This window comes from Anser brachyrhynchus (assembly GCF_964034855.1).
Source record: "Anser brachyrhynchus genome assembly, chromosome: Z".
Taxonomy (NCBI): Eukaryota; Metazoa; Chordata; class Aves; order Anseriformes; family Anatidae; genus Anser; species Anser brachyrhynchus.
Window position 1 is genome coordinate 24,824,943 of NC_137697.1, and position 6,765 is coordinate 24,831,707.

A 6,765-nucleotide genomic window follows, 5' to 3' on the forward strand; every position below is an offset into this window, starting at 1 on the left:
ATCGTTGGTGGGGGAAATTCGTTCCGAAACCAAGAAGCAGCTAAGGTGATGGTTCTGGGGGAATATAGTAGCTGACTAGGAGATCCGGTAGCAGAAACTAAAGAGCCCTTAGTAAAAATTCAAATAGGAAATAAAGAAGTAAAATTTTTAATTGATACAGGGGCCACATATTCAGTACTCAATAGATTAAGTGGTAAGATAGGGGAAAGGAAAACTACTATTGTAGGTGCCACCAGGAAGGAGGAAATACGGCCGTTCTTACAACCCCTTGATTTACGGTTTGGAGGTAAAGAAATTACACATGAGTTTTTATATGTACCAGAATGCCCTATTCCTCTTTTGGGACGGGATTTGTTAACTAAACTAAACGCTACCATAATGTTTGAAGATGGAGAATTGATTATGAGAATCCCGGAATCAAAAGTGGGACAAATATTAATGATTAAAGAGAAGGCTGTTCCTCATATACCAAAGGAGGTAGAAAATGCAGTAATACCTACGATTTGGGAAATAGACGTGCCCGGAAAATCAAAAGTAGCCCAGCCAGTAAAAATTGAACTTAAGGAAGGGGCCTGATCGGTACGGATTAAACAGTACCCATTGAAGCTAGAAGCTAGGCTAGGAATAGTAAAGATTATAGATAAATTTCTTAGCTACCACATTCTGGAGGAATGCAAATCCGAATACAATACCCCAATTTTCCCAGTAAAGAAACCTAATGGGGAATATAGGCTAGTGCAGGACCTTAGGGCAATAAACGAAATAACAAAAGATATTCACCCAGTGGTGACTAATCCTTATACATTGTTAACATCTGTAAAAGAGAAATATAAGTGGTTTACGGTAACTGATTTAAAAGATGCCTTCTTCTGCATACCCATTGACAAGGATAGTAGAAAACTCTTTGCTTTTGAATGGGAAAATCCACGGAACGGACGAAAGATGCAACTGACCTGGACAAGATTGCCTCAAGGATTCAAGAATAACCCGACCCTCTTTGGCGGTCAACTAGCTAAAGAAATAGAAGATTGGATTAACCAAGGACAGATTCAGGTACCAAAGGATCGATACCTGCTGTTACAATATGTGGATGATATATTAATAGCTACCGAAGGAGAGTCAGAATGTATTCAGGTAACTATTGATATTTTGAATCAATTGGGACTAAATGGGTACAAGGTTTCTAAACAAAAGGCACAAATCGCATGCACAACAGTAATTTATTTGGGATGTGAAATTTCTCAAGGACAAAGAAAATTGGGAGTTAACCGAATACAAGCTATTTGTTAAATCGCCGAGCCGCAAAATTTGCATGAACTACGGGCTTTCCTAGGTATGGCCGGGTGGTGCAGACCGTGGGTAATGGACTATGGACTCATAGCAAAGCCCCTCTATGAAACCCAAAAGGCCTGTACATTTACCTGGGGAAAGCCACAACAAGAGGCCTTTAAGAAATTAAAGGAAGCCCTGATAAAGGCGCCTGCCTTGGGCTTGCCGGACTTATCAAAGGACTTCCAGCTGTTTGTGCATGAGAGACAACGATTGGCATTAGGAGTACTGACCCAGTGACTTGGGAGCTGGAAAAGACCTGTGGGGTATTTTTCTAAACAATTGGATGCGGTAAGCGCTGGATGGCCCTCGTGTTTAAGGGCCGTGGCAGCCACAGTCCTTTTAATACAGGAAGCCAGGAAGCTCACATTAGGGAAACGAATTGAGGTGTTCGTGCCACATATGGTGACTACGGTATTGGAGCAAAAGGGGGGCCATTGGCTATTGCCCAGCCGAATGATGAAATATCAAGCTATACTAACTGAGCAAGATGATGTAATTCTAAAAACTACTAACCTATTGAACCCAGCAGTGTTTCTAGGAACAACTACGGAGGAAGGAGACCTCAGTCATGATTGTGTGGAAATCATCGAACATACCTATGCCAGCAGAACAGACTTAAAGGATCAGCCTATGGGGAGACCGGATTGGGAACTTTTCACAGATGGAAGCAGCTTTGTGGAAAATGGGACTCGTTACACAGGATACGCGGTAACTACATCAAAGGTAGTGATTGAGGCAAATTCCCTACCTCCGGGAACTTCAGCCCAACGAGCAGAAATAATTGCCCTGACACGAGCCCTGGAACTAAGCGAGGGTAAGAACGTGAATATTTGGACAGATTCAAAATATGCATTCGGGGTAGTTCATGTACATGGGGCATTATGGAAAGAAAGGGGAATGCTATCCTCACAAGGGACTAATATAAAATACCAGGAAGAAATATTGAAATTAATAACAGCTGTACAGAAACCCCAACAGGTGGCCATAATGCATTGTAAAGCCCATCAAGGAGGGGTGTCAAAGATTGCAGAAGGTAACAGACTGGCAGATTTGATGGCCCGGAAGGTTGCGCATGAAGTATGGAAAGTAATGGCTCTAATTCCATCGAAGGTAGGCCTCTCTTGTTTTAAATTACCTAAAGACCCAAAGTATTCAGCGGAAGATGAGAGACTTGCAAATTTGATGAAGGCCCAGAAGAATCCTGATGGATGGTATGTGACTACGACAGGACAACTCATAGTGCCTCCTATAGTAATGCGAGAAATCTTACAAATAAAACATAATGAATGTCACTGGGGTGCAGGATCAATGGTGACCTATTTGAAACGAGGTGTCATCTCGGTACACATGTTAACAATGGCAAAGTCAGTAATGTCAAAATGTGAGCTTTGCTTAAAGAATAATCCGGTAGCAAGGAAACATGCTGAGATGGTAAGAACTAGAGCTGGGATAGAGCCTGGAGATTACTGGCAAATAGACTTTGTGGAACTGCCTAAAGCAAGAGGTTATAAATAGCTATTGGTAGGGGTTGATACTTTTTCAGGATGGCCGGAGGCCCTTCCCTGTCGCACCAACCAAGCAAAGGAAACGGTAAAATGGTTACTACAGGAAATAATCCCTAGATTTGGTGTACCATTGGGTATTTCTTCAGACAGGGGACCACATTTCATTGCCGATGTGGTTAAGGAGGTTAGTAGGTTACTGGGAAAGACCCAGAACACCCTATCCCACTTACTCCACCCCCATCCTATAGTACTAGCGTTAACAAGCAGGCATGGAGGAATCAATAAGATAGTAGACTAACGAAGATGCATTAAAATTATACTTAATAATCTCTATATCAAGTTATACTTACTAACATCTACTAACCTGATTCAACCTAATAGTAATGAAAATACTTGCTCTCGGTATGAGCGAAGTATTTTCAAAGGGGGGAAATGTTAGTGCTAGGGAGAATCGAATGGATGTTTTATTAATGTCTCTTAGGTGGTGGGTCATAAAGTATAATCAAGCATTGCCAAATGTACTTACATTATCAATTAATCTATGTATACTGGGAAATTTAGGGAGTATACTGAACAGTCAAATGAATCTTTGAAGGGGAGCCTTGGGAGGGAACAGGTAGAACCTGACCTTTAATAAGAACCTGAAAATGCTGAAATGAGTTGAACCAGAAGCAAGGAGCGGAGAGAGCATGCGTCGAGTGAGAAAGGTGAAAAGTTTAGCAGAGAGGAAAACTCCTTACTTCATCTGGACGACAACCTGGACGACCACCAGAGAGCACCACACATGTGCAAATGGGAGGAGAGCTAATTAGAATGGAATGCGAGGCTGATGTTGCAACCTGTAATGAATATGTATGCCTTACGTAATGTTGAATGTATATAAAATGGCTGGGAAGTAACGGGACATGAAGCCAGATCTGGGCACCTACACTGGCTTCCGGAGCTGAATAAAGCACCTTCATATAATCACTTGGTGGTTATGTGGTTGCTACGCTAACACACAGCTCCACGGCTGCAGCCTGAAGCTCTTCCCGGCCACCAGCTGGAGGCGCTGGGCATACACCGCATGGCAGGGCGGGGAAAGGGCCATTTGGGAAGGGCAGGACTAAGCTGCTGAGTGGCCCTCCTGCAGGTGGGATGGGCCAGGACAGGCAATCCCTCCCAGCCACCCGCAGTGGCGGGCACCATTTTGTTGCATTCCGCATTCCACAGTGAGGAGCCGCCATTTTGTGAAAGGACCCAACCCACCTGTTTTCGTACCGCTCCCTGATTGGCTTAGCCAGCTTTGTTTTCAAACCCCTGTCTTCTCCTCATTCCTCCCTCTGACTGGGTGCCTGCTTCCAGACCGGGATGGTCTCACATGTAGGAATATATACATTTGTGTAGAACTGTGCCGGGTGTTTGCCCAGGTGCTGGCAGCGGGGGCTGCGGGTGGCCTCTGAGAAGAAGCCGGTGTCAGCCCCATGCCTGGTGACACAGCCGGTTGTAGCGGCACTGCCGCAGGGGAGGGCAGAGCCTGGCAGCCAAGAAGGCGGTGCCTTAGGAGAAAGGTTGCTTGGAAAGGACCGCCACAAAAGGCAACATGCTGCTCAGCAGTGGGGAGTGAGGAGAAAAGTGTGAGAAACAGCTGTGCAAAGGCTAAGGTGAGAGTTGGAGCGGGAGTAAAGAGGGGGAGGAAGGGTTTGGAGGGGCAGGCCGGGCAAGAGGGGGAGCAGGGGGAGGAACAGGAGGAGGAGCAGGAGGAGGAGGAAGAGCAGGGGGTGGTTCTGGCGCCAGAAACAAACTTTTAATGCAGCGCAGCCCATGGAAGAGAGCACGCCGGAGCAGGTCGATGTGTCCTGAGGGAAGCTGCAGGCCCCCGAGAGCACGCACAAGAGCCTGCAGGGCACCGTGCATGGGTAAAGCAAGCCATCCTGCACAGCCTGCTGCTCTGGCAGCTTTGTTGTCTCTTTTTAGCAAGTTTCCTATCACAAGAGCCCCTGCAGAGTCTGGGCCTTTGAGCCCTCTTGTTCGGTTGCTGCACACTCTTTGATGTTGTGGACGCTCGGTCAAGTTTGGCCCGGCATCTTCAGTATTATGTGTGGCTTTAAGGCATGGAAGGCAAGGCTACCCCTCAGGCATCTCTGCTGACATACCTGTGGACTCGTAGCTCACTTGTAGCACTGAGAAAAGAAGGCACATTTAAAGAAGCATGCACGAGCCATCAGTGCCCCAGACCTTCATACCCCTGAAGTACTGTCACGATGCACAGGCCACTTGTTCTCTCACATTCCCTGCAAAGAGCAGGAACAGTCCACCTTGTTGTCTTGAAATGCGCACATACCCCCTCGCTAAAACCGACATCTATACCCCTTCCACTCCCCACATTTACAGTTGCAGGCCCGTTTGCTTCTGCGTGATGTGCTGTGGAGCACCTGCTACCACTTGGCCGGACAGATCGCGAGCACTGCTGCAGGCACAGATGCTGCTTCTGCTGCTAGCGCAGCTCCTCATGTTAGTGTTAGGGAGAATCGAATGGATGTTTTATTCATGTCTCTTAGGTGGTGGGTCATAAACTATAATCAAGCATTGCCAAATGTACTTACATTATCAATTAATCTATGTATACTGGGAAATTTAGGGAGTATACTGAAGAGTCAAATGAATCTTTGAAGGGGAGCCTTGGGATGGAACAGGTAGAACCTGACCTTTGATAAGAACCTGAAAATGCTGAAATGAGTTGAACCAGAAGCAAGGAGCGGAGAGAGCATGCGTCGAGTGAGAAAGGTGAAAAGTTTAGCAGAGAGGAAGACTCCTTACTTCATCTGGACGACCACCTGGACGACCACCAGAGAGCACCACACATGTGCAAATGGGAGGAGAGCTAATTAGAATGGAATGCGAGGCTGATGTTGCAACCTGTAATGCATATGTATGCCTTACGTAATGTTGAATGTATAAATAATGGCTGGGAAGTAACGGGACTTGAAGCCAGATTTGGGCACCTGCCCCGGCTTCCAGCGCTGAATAAAGCACCTTCATATAATCGCTTGGTGGTTATGTGGTTGTTACGCTAACATTTTGGTGACCCAGGTGGGACGGCGTGGGCACTGCTGAGGCGGATCGTGTCTCGATTTCGCTCCAGCCGGCACCGAGGGATTCTCGGGGAGCAGTCGACCGCGACCGACCTCCGCTGCTCACGACGTACCACTGGAGTGGTAAGCAAAGGTGCTTTCGACTTTGGGTATTCGGTACCGATTTGGTTGGGAAAGCCTGCCGGTCAGACGCGGCGAAAGCCATGCTCGGTTGGGCAGGGAGCTCCCGGGGTAAGCCTAGGCGCCGTCCGTTAGACAGAGCGAAAGCTCTGCAGGTTCGGCATTGGTGGTTTGGTATTGGTAATTGTATTGGTTTGTGCTGAAGGGTCAGCACCTGGTATTATTGGTATGTGGTAAGCACGCTGCTGCTCCGGCAGCTTCTGGGAGAGCGTGCTGCTGCTCCAGCAGCTTCTGGGGGAGTGTGCTGCTGCTCCAGCAGCTTCTGGGTTTGTATCATAAGCTCAAAATGAAAAAGATTAAAGGAATTCTGGGAAAAGATGTACCTATCCCGCGAACATCCCCACTGGGGTGTTTGCTAGCACATTGGAAAGAGGGAGGTTTTGGTCAAGAAATGCGGAAAGGAAAGCTGATTGATTATTGTAATATTTGGTGGCCACAGTATAAACTAGAGGACCAAGAAACTTGGCCTGAGAATGGAACATTGCAATATAATACAATTTTACAATTAATGCTATTTTGCAAGCGGGAAGGAAAATATGATGAACTGCCGTATGTGGAATTATTCTTTTATTTGCGCCGAAAGCCTGAATGGCAGCATGCTTGTGGAATAATGGTGCTTGAAGTTTCAACTGAGGAACGTTGTTGTGCATGTACTAAGGAGGGACGCTGTATAC

General features: G+C 46.6%; 1 long non-coding RNA gene across 1 annotated transcript; it reads left to right on the top strand.

The window, feature by feature from the left end:
* The first annotated feature begins 375 nt into the window (after window positions 1–375).
* On the top strand, window positions 376–3,806 carry LOC308185416. The gene is made up of 2 exons (XR_013943354.1): window positions 376–1,134; window positions 1,859–3,806. It is a non-coding gene; the product is annotated as an uncharacterized lncRNA (long non-coding RNA).
* The last annotated feature ends 2,959 nt before the right edge of the window (window positions 3,807–6,765 follow it).